This window comes from Brienomyrus brachyistius, chromosome 5 (genome assembly GCF_023856365.1).
Source record: "Brienomyrus brachyistius isolate T26 chromosome 5, BBRACH_0.4, whole genome shotgun sequence".
Classification (NCBI taxonomy): domain Eukaryota; kingdom Metazoa; phylum Chordata; class Actinopteri; order Osteoglossiformes; family Mormyridae; genus Brienomyrus; species Brienomyrus brachyistius.
In genome coordinates this window covers 26,648,175-26,671,272 of record NC_064537.1, presented here as the reverse complement: position 1 = coordinate 26,671,272, position 23,098 = coordinate 26,648,175, and the positions used below count along the sequence as shown (strand labels likewise).

General features: G+C 44.5%; 1 protein-coding gene across 1 annotated transcript in view; it reads left to right on the top strand.

The window, feature by feature from the left end:
* The window catches only part of sdk1b (sidekick cell adhesion molecule 1b), a 293,033-nt gene that overhangs the window by 53,598 nt on the left and 216,337 nt on the right, over positions 1-23,098 (top strand). The window lies entirely within an intron of this gene.

Genomic DNA, 23,098 nt, shown 5'->3' with positions numbered 1-23,098 from the left:
ATGTGACATTTTCATTTATAATACTCCTTATTATAAAGGCTAAAATCCATAAATGCACATCCATTAAAGTATAATATTATGCAGCTGTTTAATAATAGATAGCGATTCTTGTCACCCATCTGTAAGTCACTGTAAAAATGATACCCGCTAAAATCTCTTAAGGGACTTTGCTCAAAGTCTTCGGTTTTCTCTTACAGGTCTTGGTTTTGGCTGCTGGAATTAAGCTTTTTTTCAGACTTCAGTTACAAATTTTTGTTCATATGAACAGGTTTTTTTATATATATCAGCTGACCTCCAATTATGCTTTTTTTTGGATCTTTGTTAGTGTTTCTTAAAATCTCAGGTAATGATTACATTTACTCACACATAAGGGGGATGGTTATATCGATTATGTGGCTCTGGGAGCAGATGGTTACAGCAGTCTGGACTGCGAAGGCAAGCTGACCGAAGAGTGATCTGGTTTTATAAAGGACAGGTTTGCAAGAGGCATGTTTAAATGGGTGTTCCAGGCCCTCTCAGACAGAATTAAGGAAGGTATGTGTGGCTAACATTGAACAAAAGGACGGACAGACACCTTCATTTTCAGCACTCCATGTTGCTTATTTGTGTGCCATTTTGTCCAGCTTTGGCCCCTTCAATACCTTTTAACTAGTAAGTAAGAATACCAAAACCCTTCCTTGCTGAATCTGAAATCACATAGTTGAAACCACCACTGATGATGGATCGGTTTTATTTTGGCCTTTTTGGGCAGTTCAGTTCATATTTATGGGGTTATTCTGCACCTAAGACTTTATTAGCTTTGCACAGGTAGTGCAGTCTGCCGGTCAGGGTTGGAGGATAGCATGAGGATCTGTATTTGCATATGCATATTTCATCGGCTGTGGAATTTACTCAGACTGCTAGCGGAGTCGTCTTCAGTCTCGACCCTGGGAGACGGTTTTGTACCATAAACCAAGGGAAGCTTCTTTTGATTGCGTCAAGCTGCCTGTGAGCTCAGAGTTCCTGAGAATTGATGTAGACGCCGGAAGGCCCCACTTTGCGCTGTTCGGTTTCCGACGGGCCTTGGGAGGCGCCGGCTGAGGCTCTGGCTGAGCGGCCGTCCCAGAAGAGGCAGTCGGGTCCGTGTTTTCGCAGCTAAATAGACTTCCTGACGCAAACGTTTGAGGAGGGCGTTGGGAGTGACCCTTGGGGAAGGGAGCTCGTTTTTCACCTCGGCCTTCCTGCGCCGCGTTTTTTGATTCTGATTTCCAGTAACCTCCTGTGAGATCAGGTTGGCTTTGGCAGATGCCGGTACCACGCAGCGCGAGGCGTCAGCCCGGCGCGTCGAGCAGCAGATGGAGGCGAGCAGACAGATCCTTGCGGTTTCACATAAGTACGGCCTCCACGGTACGAGAGACGTGACATATGCGAGAGAGGAGTCGTCTCCCACCGCCGTCTGTTGCAGCCCGGAGTGTCTCCACTAATCAGTGCGCCCAGGATGAATCGACTGCTTTTCAGGCTGCCTTTGTGTAGGAGGCGCTGCTGCGCCAAACGGCATTTACTTTCTATCAGGGCAGTGTTGTCCAAACCGGTCCTCGGGGACCCACAGACAGTCCATGTTTTTGGGGAGCTGGGAGGGAGCAAAAACTGGATCGACTGTGGGTCACTAAGGAGCGGATTGGGAAACACTGACCTACCTCTAATGCTTGCTTTGATTCCTCACTATGGCGTGAGCCCGAGCGTGGGATGGCAAGGCTTGTTTATAATGAGGGACCTGTGTGCTGTGACAAGACATTGAGCCTTTTGTGGTGTTTGACAGTAATTTAATTGAGCATGGGAGTCCGTACGCCATGCTGTTATGTGTGATGGTTTCGCTGCCCTGTTCTTGAAAAACAATGCAGCAGTCATTTTTTTCCCCCATTTTTTAATAGAGAACTCAGCAGAATCCTTATGTTTCCCTCAAACAATTTTAACAATTCCAGAAATCAAGAAAAGGGGATTTTTTTTGGAATTTTTGGAAAGTGGGAATGTTTTGAAATTAGAGTAATTTAAATCGTGTTGTGTTTCCCTGAATTTAGTTTCATTACATTGCATTCTGTTTCTGTGAAATTATATATATATATAATAATACATATATATACACACACACACACACACACAAAGACAATATATAGATTACAATATTATCCAATCTGTACTGTATACTTACTGAAGCTGTGCAAAATTTTCTAAAATACTTTTACTTTAATAGAAGCTCATTTTCAAGATTCTTACTTTTTTACTCCATTCTTACTCCACTGCCTCTTGTTCTGTAATATAATATATTACCTGTCTTACAGTTAATCATTGTAAGCTCTTAAACCTACAATTCTATTCCCATGAGTTGTACAGGATATAAATGGTGTTATGCTCACCTTGAACACAGAGGATCAGAGACAGTCCTGTTGGTTTATGTTGTCCACTGACAGCTGCACATTCTGCTTTTCAAGCTGTATTTTGTCTCTCTGCAGGATTTTTTCGAACAACAGCCCCTTTATGTTATTGTTAGTTAACTGTCTCGCCTTGACTGTGTTTGGCGTACAGAGCAGAGAGAATTAAATGTTTCCGTTAAATGTTTTTGTTTAACATTCTAAGTTTCTAGTGAATCCTTTGTGCTTTTGAAAAGCTAAAGTAAATACAAAATACTAATGGGATTTCATTAATGGCAGCAGGAAAGCGATCATTAAAAAAAAGACTGGCCAAGTCCTTTGTGCGAACAGGTGTGTGGCTCTGTGCCCGTGATCGGGAGGTCGCCGGTTCAAATCCCACAACCAGCAGAGTGATGCCACTGTTGGGTCCCTGGGCAAGGCCCTTAACCCCAAGTTCTCCAAGAGTGCTGCTCATTGGCCAACCCTGCACTGTGTATGCATCTGGGTGTGTCATGGAGAGTATGATCGGATAGGCAAAAAAAACAGTTTCCCCCAGGATAAATAAAATGTTGCTAGCGAGGTCCAGGATGGAACTGAAACTTGTCCACAGAATAGGCCTCCAATCAGGAAAGAGGGCAGAATTCACTGCAGAACCACAGGGTGCTGTCTGGCTTGGGAACATCACAATGGCAATGGACCAGGGGGCGTTGGGACTCTTTGATGTCACCTTTATTTAATGCATTTAATGAGCTACTTTGTCATCTCTAATGATTATTTCAACCTTTGAAAAACATTAAAAATCTGTTGGGATGCATTATATCTAGGGTTATCTTCTAATCCACATCATGGGGGAACACTATGGGTTACTTGAGGTTTTACAAGCTTCTTTACAACTGAGCAGCTCCCTTGCTTGGCTAAATAGTTCTTCTTGTGCACTCACTGGTTTGATTTCTTTTTAGTGACATATGCTTGATTATAGGAGACTGACCAAACAGCACACAGCAAGAACTCAGCGCTAAAGTACAATCCAGGTCCCTTTAATTGAAATGGTAGTTTACAAACCTTGTCCTGGCTCACAGTGTCCTCCCTGACATGGATTAGGTGATCACCCCAATTACATCTGATATTCCATCCATCCATCCATTTTCCAAACCGCTTATCCTATTGGGTCGTGGGGGGTCCGGAGCCTATCCCGGAATCAATGGGCACGAGGCAGGGAACAACCCAGGATGGGGGGCCAGCCCATCGCAGACATCTGATATTTTGTTTTCTAAATGTTTGTTAATTGTACTCATTTGTACTTATACAGTAATTATTTCATTTTATTTTCGTCTGCTTTTGGCACCTTGCTGAACAATTTCAAGGGAGTTTAATCCACGCTGATTGTAATGATTAGGTTATTGTTGAAAGGTCACGGGGTAAAAGAAAATGATAGCTTGGTTCATTGACGAATCTCTCGCAGATCGATTGTCATTTTCCAGCTGTTTATAACTGGCACATGGAGTGAATGGCGATGAGGCTCTCAGCACTTTCAAGGCCTGGCCGATTCTCCTGCTGTTGTTCACTGTACTTTCCATCATACACAGAACATTTCTCTGACTCTGTTTATTGGTTTCTCAGCAACTCTTGGAAAGTTCCAGCTCATTTCTGGGCACACCATTCAGTGACGGGCTTCTAACTGGGACTGCCACTTTCTCGTGGACATGGTGCAGGCCCACTGAAATCTATTAACATTTGTTTGCATATTAATTCACTGAATCACTGAATTCTTTAAAAGCAATTAAATGATATGGCTGGCACTAGACGTCATTGAATATTCAAAGTACTTCTAGTGTGGAGCAAATAGATTGGAGTTTTAGAATAGCCCTCCAATTGGATTAGAGGTTTTTAGATATGAGACGCTTTTGCTGCCTTATGATTCATGGGTAGTGACTGAGCACTCACACAAGGCCGTATTGCCTCCCTGTGTGTGATCATCTTATCCAGTCGCCTTTTAGGAATTAACTGGGCTGAGAAGCACGTCTGGCACAGAGTATTACACGGTCTGTTCTTACGCTAAATCTCAAGATCTCCTGAGTAATTAGTGAATATATTGGTTACTTTTATCGTGACAAAGACCTGATGTGGAATCAAAGGGCTTGCCGCTCCTGAAAATAATTCTCTCATTTGGTATTTTTCTTTTTCATGAAAATAAGTGATATTTATATACAGTGGTACCTCAGATCTCAAACTCATTAGAAATCGAATTTCTTAAAAGTTGAACCAACCAGTTCGGAAAAAAATTAACTGGAACTGGATCTGAATCTCAGAAGCTAAACCGTGAACGCCGTCCTTAGATAACTTGTACGCGCGGGGAAATGAGTCACGCGGCACGTCTCTCAGCGGAAACAGAGTGACGCTTCAGTCTCGGCCTCGCATTCGCTGCGATAGCATCGTTTGTTGGTGATAGTGCTTTTTTATTGAAAATACTGTATCAGGAAATATACTGTACTTTATATCATTTTGGTAGCCATTGCTCACTAAAAAGCTACGCAATAGTTGTACAAATGTTACAACCTAAAGCTTTGCGAATTATGAACAAATTAACAACAATGGACCGCATGGCATAGTCTAGTATTGCCGCAGTGTTGGGACATAGCTTGGGGTTGTCACGATCTGCTGAGCCGGGACCGGGGAAGCAGAGAGAGGATTCAAGCGATCGGGAAACACGGGTTTTAATTGAGACCAGGCAGAACAACACAATGAAGTCACAATGACCGGACTGGGGGAAACAAACTGAAACGAGGACTAAATGCAGAGGATTAATGACAACAACCAGAAACAGCTGCTCACACGGGGATTCCACACGAGGTTAACGAGGGGTCGTGGCACACGGAAGGAGCGGGTGATCGGGGCAGGACAGTGGTAGTGTTGGGGTACATTCTTTATTGTTTTGGAAGCCATTAAGAAAAAAAAATGCTGCTCTTGTTTTATCCTGTTCATTTTGTGTTCAAATGCTAAAAAAAAACACCATACTTAGGTATACATTTTTGGGACCAGTAACCAATTAATTGGTTTTCCATTATTTTGGGGAAATTCGATCAGAACTTTTTACGATTCGAACCCGAGTTCTGAACGGATTAAGTTCGAGTTCTAAGGTACCACTGTACAAGGACAAAATGCTAATGTAATTTTCAGCAAAGTGTGAGGAATGTTATGGCGACGTTTTGCAAATTGAGAAAATATAGGTTTTTCTAATCTGCGTCCAAAATTAATGGTTTAATTCTTTACCACGGGAACACTGTGCTGCACTGTGCTGTTCTTAGCTATTTAAACTAAAACTTGTAGACATTTTTTAAAGGGATGATTATGTGGGAAAACATTTGTCAGCTAAAATCGTATTTTGTTAAAATACGCGACATCACTGGAGTCCGTATTCCTATAGAGCTGTTTTTCCGTAGATAGCTTGATCATGTCGGAACGATCCAGGCAGACTCTTTGTGGAGCGGTGGATGCGTCATGTTCTCCACAGAACTCTTTGAGGATTAAAATCCAAAGCTTGTTCCATTTCATCTGCTGACTTGTCCTTTCAGGTCTGTGTTGCTACTCTGTGCCGCACTGATTCCTTAGAAACAACGACACGAAAGCGTTTGCACCATAGGATACTTTGGTTGTGTCCTCTTGAGACAATATATCGGCAAGAGTTTGTAAATTCAAACGGAGGTCTTTGTTCATTCCAGTCACTTGTTGTTGGGCCATGTTTAGTCGACGTTTGTTTGATTAGTGGAACTTCTTAAACATATGCACATTCTTTTATTCCTGTTTCTCCTGGTGCTTCAAATGTGCATAAATCTTCCAGAACACAGCCCTTCCTCCTTTTGCATTTTCACTCTTCAGGCCACAGGATTAGTGCGATGGACCATAACCTCCAGTCCACCAGTCCAGGGAATCCCTTCAGGTGGCTACACTTTTGCTAAGGGCATTTGTGCAGTGAGCTTTTCTATGAAAACACTGGTATTTTTTGTCCCACCTCTGCTTTTTCAGTTATCCTGTACCATTGCTTTGTTGCTAACCATTTGTAATATATGCAGTAAGTATATCCCTGCTGTCAATGATAGCATAGGATCTGTGTGACTTTTCCAGTTACATTGAGCAGTCATGGGATTTAAAGAGAATTACAAATTCGAATAGCAGCAGAATAATCATGTACTTCGACAGCGGGCATTACTTAATGCCAGCGTGCGGAACTGCAATCCCTCGCTACTCTTACGAGTGCCGCTTCAGGGGGCCGTTTGAAGTCCTCTGATCCAGAGGACTTTGAACCTCTCAAACTGCGACTTACAGGTCAGCAGAGGAGCGGGGTTATGAAAGCTCACCTGAAAGGTGCGCCACCCAAAGAGCGTTTGGGTCCCTTTTGCACTTATGCTGTTACGCTCTCTTACTCTCACTTTAATCTTAGGTCTGGATTTGGTATGTTCTCCTGTTGCTGTCTCGATCGGTGTATATCCACAGGAGACGTGCCTTGTGGCCTGGTCTCTCTTCCATTTAAGTGGCCCGGTCTGGATTCGTCCCCTGTTCTGTTGTAGGTAAAGGGGTGATATGTAGCATAGCCTCCCTGTTACATTTTCCGGATCGCGCCGCAGAATTGGAGCGCAGTGAGCGTGGCGCTCAATGGTCGATGAAGGTCACAGAGTACTTTCCATCTCGTAGTCGTGAGTGTTGAAGTTTGGCCAGGCTCTAGAAGGCCGTCTGTGACTGGCAGTCAGTGCGAAGGGATAAAGTGGCCGCCTCCTACTGGCAGGACAAGTTGCTCCATATGTATCTCCTGCTTTTGTGTATGAATCGTGTCAATTCGAGGCTTCCTGTGGCATCGCCTGGGTCTTTGCTCTGCATGGGTGGCATCAGGCACTTGCTGGAGTCCCTCCATGAATTGGGCCCCCTCTGGAATATCGCCTTCCTCCCCCCAAAGCGCATTAGGTGCCGGGGGGGGGGAGGGTATTGCTCTCGTTCTGAGCCCGGTCCATTATATTGGTGGCGTTTAAGGGTCCCGGGCCTTACTGTGTTATGAATGACTGTGCCATCTGTCACAGGTTGTCTGTGAGAGATTGAAAGGCTGAAGGATCAGGGTAAACAGCTGTCAGCATCCCAGGATGCAGCCATCCATTTGCAAATTACAAGCGTTCTTTCCATACTCTCAGTTTTGATGTGGATGCTAGTAAATCCAAGCAGCACAGTAGGAATAGTGGGGATCTTTATTTGATACCGAGGTTAGCGTACGCGCGCACACACAGGCACAGGCACACACACATACTCACACACACACAGGCACACACAGGCACAGGCACACACACATACTCACACACACACAGGCACACACACATACATACACACAGGCACCCGCACAGACACACACATACTCAGGCACACGCACAGGCACACGCACATACACACACACACAGGCACCCGCACAGACACACACATACTCACACACACACTGGCACAGGCACATACTCACATACACACAGGCACACGCACATACTCACATACACACAGGCACACGCACATACACACACACACAGGCACACGCACATACTCACATACACACAGGCACACACATACAGGCACACGCACATACTCACATACATACAGGCACACGCACATACTCACATACACACAGGCACACGCACATACTCACACAGGCACAGGCACACGCACATACTCACACACACACTGGCACAGGCACACACACATACTCACACACACACTGGCACAGGCACACACACATACTCACACACACTGGCACAGGCACACACACAGGCACACGCACAGGCACACGCACATACTCACACACACACTGGCACAGGCACACAGGCACACGCACATACTCACACGCACACTGGCACAGGCACACACGCACACAAAGGCACACACACGGACAGGCACACGCACATACTCACATACGCACAGGCACACGCACACACAGGCACACACAGGCACAGGCACACACACATACTCACACACACACAGGCACATACACACAGGCACCCGCACAGACACACACATACTGACACACACACACACACATACTAACACACACGCACAGGCACACGCACATACTCACATACACACAGGCGCACACATACTCACACACACACTGGCACAGGCACATACTCACATACACACAGGCGCACACATACTCACACACAGGCACAGGCACACGCACATACTCACATACACATACTCACACACAGAATCACACAAGATTAAGCTGCATTAGATTAGCATATAGGTGACAATGATCCTTGCCCTGTTGCATCTATGACCAGCACAAACACACTCACCTGCATACACGCACACACGCACACACATACACACATGGAAGCACAGGCACACATGTGTGCGCATACACACATGTGCACACACTCGCACAAACACGTGCACACACACAAATACAAGATTATGATGCATCAGATTAGTATTTTAGTGTCATTGATCCTTGTCCTGTTGCATCTATGCAAACAGACATACACACACATGCACATACACACAGCAGAGAGGAGGCTACTGTCCTTATTCAGCACGGCGCAGTTGATATCCTGCAGAGATCGATGACGTTGTTTATGATTTATGGCGACACACAAGGAGCAAACGTGCAAGGGAATGTCAGCGTTCATGAAAAACGCCTTCTGTAAATTTCTTTAACACTCTGCTTTTCAGCAAACTACAAGCAATATTCAAGGGAATAATGTATGTGTGTGTTGTGTTTTTTCCTTTCCCGAAAGCAGAAAAGCGTGCCAGTGACTGAGATCCCTCCGCATTAGCGGCGTGCACATACAGGCGCAGGCAAGAGGTGGCACAGGGAAAAAGTGACACGACTGGAGGAACACCATATGTGGAAAGAATGAGCCCAGCCTGGGCGCATGCTGAAGGGTTATATGGAAACTGAGGAACAGCATTACTTAAGAGGGCAGAGGAGGACACATGGAGGGTGGCGGAGGGATTGTTAGAAGCATGCCAGTGTACCACGTGTTGCACCCATCTAGGTCCTGTGTAACAGAAGTAAACAAGGGAACGTGTGTCCAATGGGAAATGTCTCAGCAGCAGCTGCATCTCGTTGTGTGCTAATTTTATTGGTAGATGGAGAGAGAGAAAGATTTACAGATGGATAGAAGACAGACAGAGCAACAGAAAGACAGAACAGGCACAGACAGACAGATAGCGAGGCAGACAGCCAGAGAGAGAGACGGCCAGACAAGCAGACAGACAGAAACAGACAACAAAGACAGAGACGGACTGGAATAGATAGATTGACAGACAGAAAGGCATACACAGATCTGCATAGAAGGGCAGTGCATTATGGGAAGTTTCTTGCTCCTCCTGTTTAAGCATGGTAATGGTTCTGCAATGTCCGCTTTTGGCCGTTTCACCCTGGCCGGCTCCCTTCCTGAAGGCCTGTGTGCTGGCTGACATCAGTTTGCCACCTTCCTCATGTAAGCACACACCCCATGGAGGATGACTCTTGTTCACCGTACATCTGTGCGGGAGGCGTGAGGCTTTTATATGCCGGAACTGTTTGGCACCTCGGGGGCTGCCCACACTTAAAGCGTCTTTGTAAATAAACTTGACCTTGCGCTCGCCTCTTTGTCTTGCTTTGCTCTTTGAGAATCTCACTGGAGCCAGTGTGGGCAGTGGGGTAATCCCAGCAAGAAGTGACTTCATATCGAGCTGCGAATGCCCATTTGTGCACTGATCTGTCTGTTCTGTCCCTACGGTGCTAGTATAAACCTTAATATCAAATGAATTGCTTAAAGTGTAATTGTGTGTTTGAGTTTTGCCCACAGCACCTGTGGTATTGCGCCTATGATTGGAATGAATGAGCTAAATTTATTTACACCCTTAAATCACAATCCTGGTATGACTGTTATTGTCTTAAGGTTAGTAATTATCACGAGTTATTTATTGATTCCCCCATCTGCCCAGTACGTGTGAGGATTCTTCTCCCAGCGTTTCTGTGGCTTTTCCTCTAGGAATTCTGGTTTCCCCCCTCAGTTCAGAAATGTGCAGTCAGGCTAATTGGCGCATCTAAATGAAAGCGAAATCGACACACTGTTCTACAGCTAAACTGCTCCATGAATATCAGTATTTTGCCATTTACAGGAATGTCAGCATTGAAGCTTGAATATGTTTGAGGAGCTGGATCGATCTGAGGGGGCTTTATTAATCTTGTGAATTCATCGTGCTTTAGATGTTGTTTTCTGGCTGGTTTTGGTAAATAGTGGTGTTGTGTAAGGGGCGGTTTACAGACTTGGAATTTAAATGAATGTACTTATAGAGGGATGTGGTGGGGCGTCGCGTTTATTGGGGTTTGCGAAGGTCACTGTTCCTTCTTTGTCACGCTGGACCTGTAGGAATCCCTTGATCTTCATGTACAATGTAAGATTCTAACTAAACTGCGGCTTTTCAAAAGACAAAAATTCGCTGTGAAATCCGTTTGAAACTGCATATTTTAAATGCTCTGGGGAAAACCAAAGAACTTTTTCAAAGTTAATCAAATGCTTAAGACTTTGCTTATTAAAAGGTGAAATCGGTGCCTCATCAATTGTCGCTAAGAAAAGCCAGAGGATCAGAGGTGCAGTACAAGGCCGACCTGAACCTCCTCCCCTTCTGCCCCGGGACTGAGGCTGATTTTGCCCCCCCAGTCCCACCTCGCCCGGCCCCCTGTGACTTTTGGGATTTGTTGTCTGGAGGTCTCTGAGGAAGACAGGCGGGCGGGCTGCTTGGCTGTAATTGCGGCGAACCGCAGGCCGGGGAAAATGCCACGCTGCTGGTCAGCTGACTCTTGATTAGAGAGCACGGGCACGAGCACAGCCCTCGACGCACCCGGACGGCACACCGCTCGGAGGTCCTTCTTGTGGGGGGGGGGGGGGATATTAAATTAAGAGCCGAGTCTGTCAGATCTCGCCTAAGCGTGAGCTCATCAGGTGAGAGCACGCTGCTTTTGCTGGCATGCCTTCCAGCCCACTACCCTCTGGACCGTCGTTAGGCACGTTGGGGATCAATCTCGTGGGGCCGCTGCTTCCCGGGGAGCAGCAGAACCCAGGCCGTTTCAGATCCATTGAGATAAATGACCTCCTGCTATCTTTATTCTCGGGCCTGACACTATCAAATAGCTCACACTTTTTTTCCTGCCTTTCGATCTCTACTGTTGTTTAGAGTGATAGCAGACGGAAGGAGGACATTTTATCTTCTGCGGCTGCTCCTTCTGTAGATTTCATCTGCTGACCAGAGACTAATGGAAATCAAGCGAAACCTCGTTAGATTTTCAGCCTGTTTTTCATTTTAGGGTCAGCCTGTAAAGCGAAGGGGCAGTGAAGCTGTTTCTTTTAAATTTAAAAGCAGACTTTGGGAAGTCTGTTATCGAGTCATGTTGAGTGAGTGATTGTATGTTTCCTTTGTTTGCAAATTCTGACCAGCCAGACACAGCAAGTAGGAAAACACCTCACATCTTATGAAACAGACGTGCCCTTTTGAGAAGTATCATTAATTAAGTATCTTTAATTGTATATTTTTATTAACAAGATACAAAGCTAGGTCTAGAGGGTGGCTAAAGGACACTGAGCTTCGCAAACCTGTTTGCGGTTGTCTGCCTGCCAATCCCCCCCCCCCCCCCCCCAAAAAAAAAAAAGAAAAGCGACAGAAAACTCAGACAGGATATGCATGCCAAAAGTCAGGCCAAGACTGAGTGGGAGTAAGCAAATTCAGGAATGAGCAGGCATTCACCACAAGGACTGTAAATATGTTTGTAGTGAATCTGTGCGTGGCTCTGTCTGGTGGTGGGTGTGGCCATGGTGATGACTACGCCCTCAGTGTGTAATTTCTGAAGCAGAACAAGGCCTAGATTTTGCACCATGTTAGTTCTACTCAGATGTGTAACTTTATCTAATTAAAATTCTTAAGTAGTTTAGTAAGACATATCTGTCGCAAATATTATTGGTGCTCTATGTATGACAGAAGGCTTTACTTAAGCTTTATGAAAAGGGGGATAAGCCTCTACTAGGGAGTCTGATTTTAATGAAAATGAATGGTAACATACTGTTTAAACTAATTAGGGTACATTTAAAACATCCCATGTGATGCCTATTATGTATTATGTTTCCCACTTGGAACCGTATATCCTGTAGTATATGCACCATACTTATTTATACTTTATTTGTACCTGAGATATATATGGGACCTTTCTAGGATGACCTAATAAGGTATAGCTGTTAGTGTAATTAGGGTCAGTAATTGCTGCGCTCTTGCTGTGAGCTGGACCCGGGCGTCTGCAGCCCTGAAGCCGCGCTCAGGCGCTCATCATTGGGCTGCATTCCGCGCGTCGTTTCCTCTCCGTTGCATCATCTGCATGTGAAGATGCCGTGTGCTGCGCGGCCCGTTCCTTCCCCGCGCAGCCGCGCAGCCTCGCAGGCCGTCTCCCCGCCACCGGGGACACGCACTTCACTCCACGCCGCCCTGCTGTTCATGCGACAATAAATTCCCGACATCTGCACGCCTGACGCTAGCTGGCGACGGTAATAGTCAGAGCACCGTTGACTTCACTAGACAGGCACTCGAGGGGGGAGGGGGGGGTCGCCTTGTTGTTAGGTAAAGGTGCTTTTAATGTATTGGGGGTATAATACTAAAATCATAAAGCAAACTGTCAATGCTTAATAAGGACGTGGCCCTTTCCGCCGCACGCAGGGAGACAGAGCGGGGGCATTAAACAGGAGGATAAATGACTGCAAATTGGATTTGAAGCTGTTCAAGCTCCTGCCAAGATCTATGCCTGCGCCACCTAGACCTTCCAGAATACTGATGCTCACGTCCAGCTGTTTCCATCTCCCATATTTCAGCGTGAATGGAGCGACTCCACTGTCTACCCCCTAAAAAATGACGCGGGAGGGCAGAGTCCTCTGCTGATTACCGTTTTATAGAGACTCTTGGACTCTGCCTGGACTGAGGCTGTATTAACCCTGTTTATATTCATTTATCTCGCAGGAGAACAGAGGTTGCCCCTCCTGACGCGTCTATTCCCCTGCAATTAGAAGCAGGGTGAGTTCAGAAGTTTTGTCACCGAAAGATGGCAGCGACATAAATTAGCGGAGCGGGACGGAATGAATTGACCTGCCCTATTTTGCCCGGGCACTGAGAGATGTTATGTTGGCGTAGTGCAGAATTGCACTCTTGCAGATTCGCTTGCTCTCCAGTGCAAGGAAATGTTTGCAATATAATTTAAAGAAGCATACTATACAGTAAACAGACTTTCTGTGTGTGAAATGGAGTGTGAGTTGGTGCATTCATTATTTCTGGGCTCAGGTGGAGTTTAAAGCAGGGCTTTGAAGGCAATGTCATCTTCGAAAGTGGGAAAAATTGCCGTGTTGGGCGGTTGGGCTGTGGAATCAAATTGCAGTGGCTTACTTTCACACAGTGCACACTTAGCTGTCCTACTGTTAATGACCATAGTTGCTCTGTTTGGCTTGTAGACTTTGGAGTCCAGCAGGTTAGATGCACATGTTTATTACACTCATAGCAGACTTGCACGTCAGATGTAAGTCTTACTGCTCAGTGGGAGCCTTTGGAGGGAGACCGTGATGGGAATGAAACATGCAAATGAGGAAGCATGTATGCGATAGCCTTCTGTGCGAGTTGACGGCGCCTAACTTTCTTGCTCTGTTTCACTACTGGATAGATAGGTCACAAAATGCTGATGGTGTAGTGAAACCTGGGTTTCTGAGGGAAACTTCACCTACGACACACCATGGTAATTGTGAGACAGCTTGAGATTAACAGCATGAAAAAACAAGGTGTTAAAAACGGAAGAACTCTTCAGTCAAACTTTGGAGCGTCCGCACCTGACAGGACCTGCTATGCTGATGCGGTTCACAGCGACAGGGTGACATTGCCGTCTCCGGGAGGAGCGCGGGGAACGGTCTGATGGGAGTGTCTTTCTGACGGGAGTGTCTTTCTGACGGGAATGTCTCTGACGGGAATGTCTCTGACGGGAATGTCTTTCTTACGGGAGTGTCTTTCTGACGGGAGTGTCTTTCTGACGGGAGTGTCTTTCTGACGGGAATGTCTTTCTGACGGGAATGTCTCTGACGGGAATGTCTTTCTTACGGGAGTGTCTTTCTGACGGGAGTGTCTTTCTTATGGTAGTGTCTTTCTTACGGGAGTGTCTTTCTGACGGGAGTGTCTTTCTGACGGGAGTGTCTTTCTGACGGGAATGTCTCTGACGGGAATGTCTTTCTTACGGGAGTGTCTTTCTGACGGGAGTGTCTTTCTGACGGGAATGTCTTTCTGACGGGAGTGTCTTTCTGACGGGAGTGTCTTTCTGACGGGAATGTCTTTCTGACGGGAATGTCTTTCTGACGGGAGTGTCTTTCTGACGGGAGTGTCTTTCTGACGGGAATGTCTTTTTCTGGGTGATAGGGAGACCCTCTGTCCCCCCCCCCCCCCCCCCCCGACTGCTGGGGTGTAGCAAATGGCTGCTGCCTCTGTGTCTACTGAAACACATCTCACTCTTGTTTATTCAATTAAATTGTCCATGAAATTAAGCTTAATTCTCCAAGTGCTGGAAGAACACGTGCAGGTTTGTGCAATGCTAACTAATGCACCGCTGGCTTGAACCTGCATTAGCCGCACCGTGTCATTAGGTCCTGTTTCACTTTATGGCAGCTGGCTGCCTCGCTTTGGAGGGGGCACTCGTGCAGTACTGCCATCTTTATGGTGACCATTCGAGTCCTAGGGCCTCCGAGGAGGTAAGCACATGCTCCGAGTGGCTCTCCATTTATGGTCATTTTACATTTATTTTATTTAACAGACACTTTTCTCCAAAGTCACGTGAAGCTTTACAAACATACGTGCTGTCAAGGAGTCGCCTAGATTTAAGTGCAGCTAGGCTAAGCTTACAGTGAAAGTCCAGGTATAAGTAAGCTGTATTGGGGCAGGAGCGAAACAGCACCTACCAAGCCAAGCAAGACTCTAATAAGACTATTATTCAATGAGAAAAAAGTACAAACTTAAGAGTGCTGAGTGTCAGTCCCCCCCAGATATCAGGTGCCCTGCTCTGTGCTTTAATTACCAGAACAATTATGTATCCATGTTGTAATCTGTGAGGCTATTAAAGACCTCCCGCCCAATTCCCTCCTTTATTTCATTCTCACTGGCCCGGATCAGCGCCGGAATCTCGCTGGCTCCGATCAGCGGGAATCCTCATCGCTCTGTGGTCGCTCTTTGTATTCCTTCGAAAGTAATTGCTTTATTTAGACATTGTAATTCATATTAATTACTATTCAGGAGATGTATGTAATATAAGAAGCTGTTCATGACTTCAGCCAATAAATATACATTTATTTCGGGGGGAGGGAAAAAACTTTTAAGGGGGGCTAAAGCTGCATACAATTATAGTGTAATATTAATAAAAGTAATGTTTAGTTTACTGTGTTTCATGGTCGTGTGACAGTGATGGTTACCACTTACTGATTTCAGTGGGAATGGCGTGATAATGGATTAATGGGTGGATTGGGATGGATCTCTCCGCACGCCCTCATGGATCAGTGCACTGATGCTGACGAAGGGGGCGATGGCATAGACCCCTGCTGGAAGCGGGGCAGAGAGCCCAAGTCGCGCCTGCCCCCCACTGACACTCAGTCTCTGCTTTAAAGCCCGTGACGTTCCAACAGAATATCCAGGCTTTACATATTTTCCTCTTGGCCCCATCTGCTCTCCAATCTGCATCTCAATTTTCTTCAGCTGAAAGTTAAGTGCTGGTGTCATCACCAGCGGAGTGCGGCTCAGCAGGTTATGGATCCGTGCCCGTATCCAGAAGGTTGTGGGTTCAAATCCTGTAGCTCGCTGAGTACTGGTATCACCATTGGGCTCTTAAGTGAGGCCCTTAACCCCAATTACTCCAGTGATGTTGGCTGACCCTGCTGTCTGACCCCAAGCTTTCCTCGCCTTACTTTGTACAAACGCATCTGCTAAATAAATAAAGGTAAATGTAAATTACTGCAGTTCAAGGTTGTAGCTCACTGTACGCTGCTGTATGTCATCATTACCTGCTTTCTGTATTTTATTTATCTTTTTATTCTGATAAAGCGATCCCTGAATACTTTGTATTCAGAAGATTATTTTCCAAAATAAAAATAAAAAGTATTGACCAGGAATTCAGATATCATAATTAAATTTATTTGTGGCTTTCATTTTAATTCATTACATAGCATGTCATGATTTTATATTAACTCCTAATTAGCTTCTTGCTTAAATGCTCCGTATGTTTGTCAGCCCTTCTGCTTCTATGTAATGTCGTTCAGTGGGCTGGAGTGTGATGCGGTTTTAGTCCCTGTGGTGACGTTCGCCGTTTGTTCAGCATGTGCCCACAGACAGCGGTTCCCACCTCGTCCTGATTTATTGGGAGCATCATAGCGCCACTGGGACTCGGCACTACAAACCGATGCTTGAGCAGATACATACGGATCAGCTGATTTATGGGCTTGTGAGTCATGTTGGTACATAGGGGGTGATTTAGGGGGGCTTAATCCCCCCCCTCTTGATCTTGCTTGGGGGAAAAATGGCCTCTTTGACCCCGGGAGTCATTACTGCTCTCCTTGGTGGCAGTACTGCAATTCCCCATTCTGGACGGAAGGACTACTTTCTGCAAGCAAGATCTAGCAATCAAGATAATGCATTTTTTGTCAAAATAATGTCTTCTCATGCTTCCCGAGTTATTGTTTTATTCTAAGTTTTTTTTTTTTTTGGTTTCATCCCAAGATCTCATACCAAAGCATTATTTTTCTGCTGTGGATCCTGCTCTTGTTGTACACCGTCATTTATTTATTTTTTAACATAAACATAACCTTCTGTTTTACATCGAATCCGTTTGTTGTTTTTGAGAATAGCAGAAGTGGATCTACAGGTTCCAGAATGGCACGGCTCAGTGACATTAGATCACACATGCATGTGGAGCTTCGTGGAAACCTTGATGTGGAAAATTTCTCAGCCTGGTCCTCTGATATGGTCACGTAAAAAAAATAATAAAAAAAACTGCATCAAAACCACAGTCAGCAGTTTGTGATTCTATGAGATTCCGTAGTGCGTGTAAGAGCAGTCATTCTTCTTTGTGGTATCAATGAAGACATTTGCCTGCATAACTCTTTTAATGTTTATACCATTGATTCAATGCAAAAGGTGAAAAAAAGTTAATAATGTGTTTTGCTAAATGTCACATTTTTGGGGTTTGAAATGAGCTTTTGTATAAATTAGAACAATTACAGGATTATTTATGCAAAGTGGCGGGATTAACATGAATTATTTTATCTGGTGTTACTGGTGTGGGCTCAGGGAGACAGGAATGCAGTGTGCAGTGCCTCTAGGATTGTACAAGGTGTGACAGGATAGTAAGTAACGTTGAACATATTGCCAGTCTTTGGTAGACTTGCCTTAAGTATTTATTAAAGCAAGGATTTATTGGTCATAATCCACATAGCAGAAGGTTCATAGTATTTTCTGTTTTCCTTGATGTGTTTAGCATAACATTTCCCATCATTCGTATATTTATGTTTAGACTGTATATTTAAAGATAAATTTAAACTGTACAGATGATCTCCGCATTTCGAAGTGTTGAACGTCTTTGGGTGACGATTCAAGCTTCTATTGAATGTATCCATGACTTCCTTGGCTGTCTAACCAGGGATTGGAAGTTCAGCAGTGATTCAGTCTTTGACGGCTCTGCAATCACACCAGGGGCTTTTATCGTTTCTGCAGTGGAAAGGTGGACACGACAGATTGTTTGCTAAATCATCTCGGGACAGATAGTTTGACAGTGAGGCAGTTGTCACCCTCTTAATTAATGTCCCGGTACAGCGTTGGCTTACAGTGTGTCACACCGTGCTGAAATACTCAGACACCATATTTATGAAAATGTAAATCACTTCTGCTCCAAATCCAGAGTGTATTTTTGTGTTTATGCATCAGGACAGTTCTGGAATAAGAAAAGACATGGATGATTTGGCACTGCCAGAGCAAATGGTTACTTTGGGATGCCAGTCCATCACAAACACCCACACACACACTGTGGGACAGTTTCGGGTGCCAGTTCTTCTGCATCATGGGACAAATATTCAAGAATGGGATTCACACCCCCAACGTGGACGAGGGGGGGCAACAAACGTACCCAAGCCTGACACCATGGCACTAGGAGTGGGTGATATTGAGGTCACACGCTATACCACGGTATTTTGAAATCTCGGAATTACAATTTGCTGAGTCTGTGTTAAGCTTAGTTCATACTCCAGTTTTTGGCATGATCTGTGCGTGGTCGTGTGCCTGGACACTTCTCGATATGCTACATTTGTCCGTGGATTCAGATGGTCTCGGTCGGCAGTCATGTACTGTACAGCAATGATATTCCATGTCACTTTAAATAGAGATCCTCTACTAATCGATCAGTTGATAGTCTGATCATGTGATTAATTGATTATCAAAATGATCATTTTCTTGATTCACGATTCGTCCGTCAGGTGCTGTAAATGAGGGTGCTGTCGGACATGACCGCATTCAGAGACTTCCTACTGGTTGTATAGCGAGGTTTCATAAGGGGTAGAAATGATGGTGTTGGTGTTTAGTGAGCGTTACCTGACAGATGGAGGCTCATTCTGAACAAAGGATGGTTTGGAAAAGCACGGTCCGTTAAATTGAGGGGCTGCTGCGTGTAATTCATAAAATCATTTCTCGCACATTTTCTGGTCTACACGGTATTTAGAGCTGAAGTCATTAATACACACTAACATCAACAAATTTTACAGTATGATAATGAATTGTTGTTATGATTAAAAAAAGCAAATGTCTTAAATGTCATTGATTATGCGCATTGTGTTCCAGAAATATCCGTCAAATGTTTGTTTTGATAGTTTTGCGACTGTTTGGGCTTTATTTGTGGATGATGGAGTTTCTCACACACAATTATCCATTATAATATTCCTGGCATTTTTAACAACAAAAATTATGCTTTCCTGAGATGTTGATGAACGACCTTATTTTGTTTTTCTTATTTGTTTGGATGGTTTGTAAACAGGCATCTTGGCCAATTTATTCATTTTCTGTTAAGATCCAAAGCTCTTTAGGTTCGCTGATAAAGGAGTCAGTGTAGGGTCTTTATAACTATGTTTAATATTTTAGTATCATGTTGTATTGTTGTAGACTTGACTGTGCCGTAAGTGTAAACTTATCAGTATGAGACATAAAGCGTGACGTCCCTTTCATTTCACTGGTGCGTGTGTCTTCTGCAGTTTTAGTTACAGCAGATAAATCGGTTTTCTAAAATCTTGAGAAATCATCAGTCTTTTTCCGATGTACTCAGAAATTACTGGATTCTCCAGACAAAGCTTTATTCTTATTGAATTCCCCATAATTTGAGCACTTTTCACCCACTGTATTTCAGTCTCTGACCCATTGAAGTCACTTAGAAATGTGACCTTCAAGTCAACCAAGCTTAATCTGTGAACATATTTCAGGGACATTCGCTATTCACACATTCTTGTCCACTTCCCTTTACTCTGACTGAAAGCTTTCCAATCTTGCTGTCAGTTTTTTTTTAACTGTTGGAAGGGCTTCTTTTTAATTCTGTGTGATGGTTTGAAGGAAACAGCTGTCTATTGACTTGAAGTCTTGCATTTTTCCAGCATGATGTGTAGACCGTAGAGTGGTTCTTCACCAGAGATATAGCATTTAATTGTAGGTAAAGCAAATTTCAGTCTTTGTTTCTCACAGAATTGTGATTGTGAAAACATCAAGACTTACAAAGTCTCTTAGGTCCAAGCTGTGAAGAGCCCTGTACATATGAATCGTTTTAACTCAGTGGAGAATCATGGCGTTAAACCCTTTATTTTTTTGTTTTCTTCCTATGTGAGATGCAATTGGCTTTACTGCCATCACACTTATCAGTTGTAAAAGTGAGAATATTCAGGATTTTCCTCTTCGGAAGAGCATATAACACTTGGGAAGTATCCCTTGTTTATTGACATTTTATTTATCCAAACCGCTTATCCTATTGGGTCACGGGGGGTCCGGAGCCTATCCTGGAAGCAATGGGCACGAGGCAGGGAACAACCCAGGATGGGGGGCCAGCCCATCGCAGGGCACACTCACACACCATTCACTCTCACACCTATGGGCAATTTAGCAAGTCCAATTAGCCTCAGCATGCATTTGGACTGTGGGGGGTAAACCGGAGTACCCAGAGGAAACCCCACGACGACACGGGGAGAACATGCAAACTCCACGCACATGTGACCCAGGCGGAGACTCGAACCCGGGTCCCAGAGGTGTGAGGCAACAGTGCTAACCACTGCACCACCATGCCGCCCCTGATTTATGTGACATTCTCTAAAATGTTGATTATACACCTATCATACAGGTCTACTTATTAAAACCATGAATCAGTCATTTATTTAGCAGGCATTTTTATGCATGGTGACACAGAGTTGAGAAAGCAGGGGCAGCCAGTCCTTGGAACAATGGGGGGGGGGGGGTGATAAGAGCCTCGCTCAGGGGCCCAATAGGATAGGGGATCTGAACCGCTGTCCTTCTGATCATCGCCACAGAGTCCTGTCCCGCAAAGCCACACCCTGCCTCATTTGTTGGAAAACACCTGTATTTTAAATGTGTTTCTTCGGATATTTTGTTGTGATGATATCATGCTCATTAGTCTGCATGACTTATTAGTGGTGACACTGAAGCTCTTGTTTTGATGTGAATAACTGCATAATCTTTCATCTTTATCATCAATTCAATGGAAAATAAAAAGGTCTGAGGGTCTCTTTATTTCATTTTCTTCATTTACTCTTCATTTTCTACTACTCCTTACGCACTCATTATCTAAAATGTTACTCACAAACCTATTATAGATTTTAGTCATCTTTATAAAAGTTACTTTGGGTTTTTAAAAGTCAAAAGGGACACCTTTAGAGATGCACAAAGATGCTGGCTATGGCGTGTAATCAGGCACTTCGACGGAGATAATTCCAGGCTGCCTCGATGGAGCTTCTCATCTTTGCCAATTGACTGGGCCGCCTTGACAGAACCAGCAGCCCTGGCTGCTAATGAGAAGATAAATACAATGAATCTCGTCTGCAAGCGGTGCAACTGCTGTTCTCCGTGGCCCTTGATGAGGGAGGATGCGAGACAGTGCCTCGGATCCGGGGCCAGCCTTTATTTACCTATCCCTGCCTCCTTTTAAGTTTCCCCACATTTCTGTTGTTTATGCGATTGGCAAAGAAACTTTCCGCCAATGGTAGGTAACGTGTCGCTTCGCGATGTGTGTCAGCTTTTAAAGGAAAGAAACAACAAAGCCGTGAGAGTCGGGGGGGGGGGGGGGGCAAGTCTGTCTGGACATATTGTCAGGTGGAAATTGAATAAATTCTAATGAAGAAAGTGCTTTCTAATGAGGCTCTCGGTGTAAACTCTGCTGAATGCCGAACGTGTTTCACTGTTTGCCTGTGTTTATACATCTATTTAGCGATTTCGGCCCTGCGCCTTTCAGAATAAATGAAAGTGCTCTTCCCTAGTAGACTGAAGCCATTTCAATTTATGCTCTGCATCGGCCTGGGCAGCCATTACAGGGGCCAGACTCAACTAGCGTGACGCATGATGTACAGATAGCCAGGCGTTTGGATATCGTATTTATCGTGCAGCAAACTACCATTGTCTGGCTGCCGTAGTTGCATGCGCTCTTTCAGAATGATCCGGTTGGATTTCTGTCTTTTTTCAGTAAAGATTTGAAAGTGAGCTTGAATTACTTTGATTTTTTTGACATAATTATGAGCTTTCTGTTTTGGCTCTGTATCTGTGGAAACTCTACGGGCACGTTAAATACCGGATGGCTGTTTGGCAATGAGGATAAATAATGTTAGAGGTTTAACTGTGCCTTGACTGCAGCCGTGGAGGGAGGAGTCAATTATGAAATAAGTTGCTGGAGTGTGTAAAAGCTGACTTAATCCCGGCTTTGTTTTGCTATCATTTCCAAAGATTACAGGGTTGGCGTGTCAACATTCCACAGGTGACACAGTAATTAGCTGAAATAGTTCCCATTAAAGTAGCCAGCTGTTTAAATTGATACAAATTTACGGCATCTGACAAGAACATAATAGTATTAGTACAAAAGGCATTTAAATTTAATTGGAGGGAAAGAAGCATTTTCTTTACACGAATTGTTTCTTTAAAACAAGAAGAATCGTTTTCTTAAAAAAATCCTCAATTTTTTTTTTCTTAAGACAAGTACCATGGTGAAATTACAACGTTTTATCTAGGAATTTTTCTGTTGATATTGAGTTGACACTGACTCCAGGGTAGACATTCTCTGTAATGTCCTGTTATGGCGCTTCTGGCTTTCCAACGGCATGTTCTACAAAGTTTACTCATTATAAGATTCAATAAGGCAAAGCACTACTTGTTCGACTATATGAAAGTTTAAGTTCCCATATAATCTCTAGATCTTTTTGTGTCAGATTATCCCACTTAACATGCAGATGAATGTACGGCACGCGTGCCTGCACACCTCGTCTTATTTCCATGTTCAGATTACTGCTGTGGTTTTTTTCGAGCAATGAACCAATGCATTATGCTGGACTGCGCTGTGGGGGGGTCATGCTTCTACAGCTTCACCCCGGCTCTCATCTGTAATCCTTTGGTTTATCTCCAGT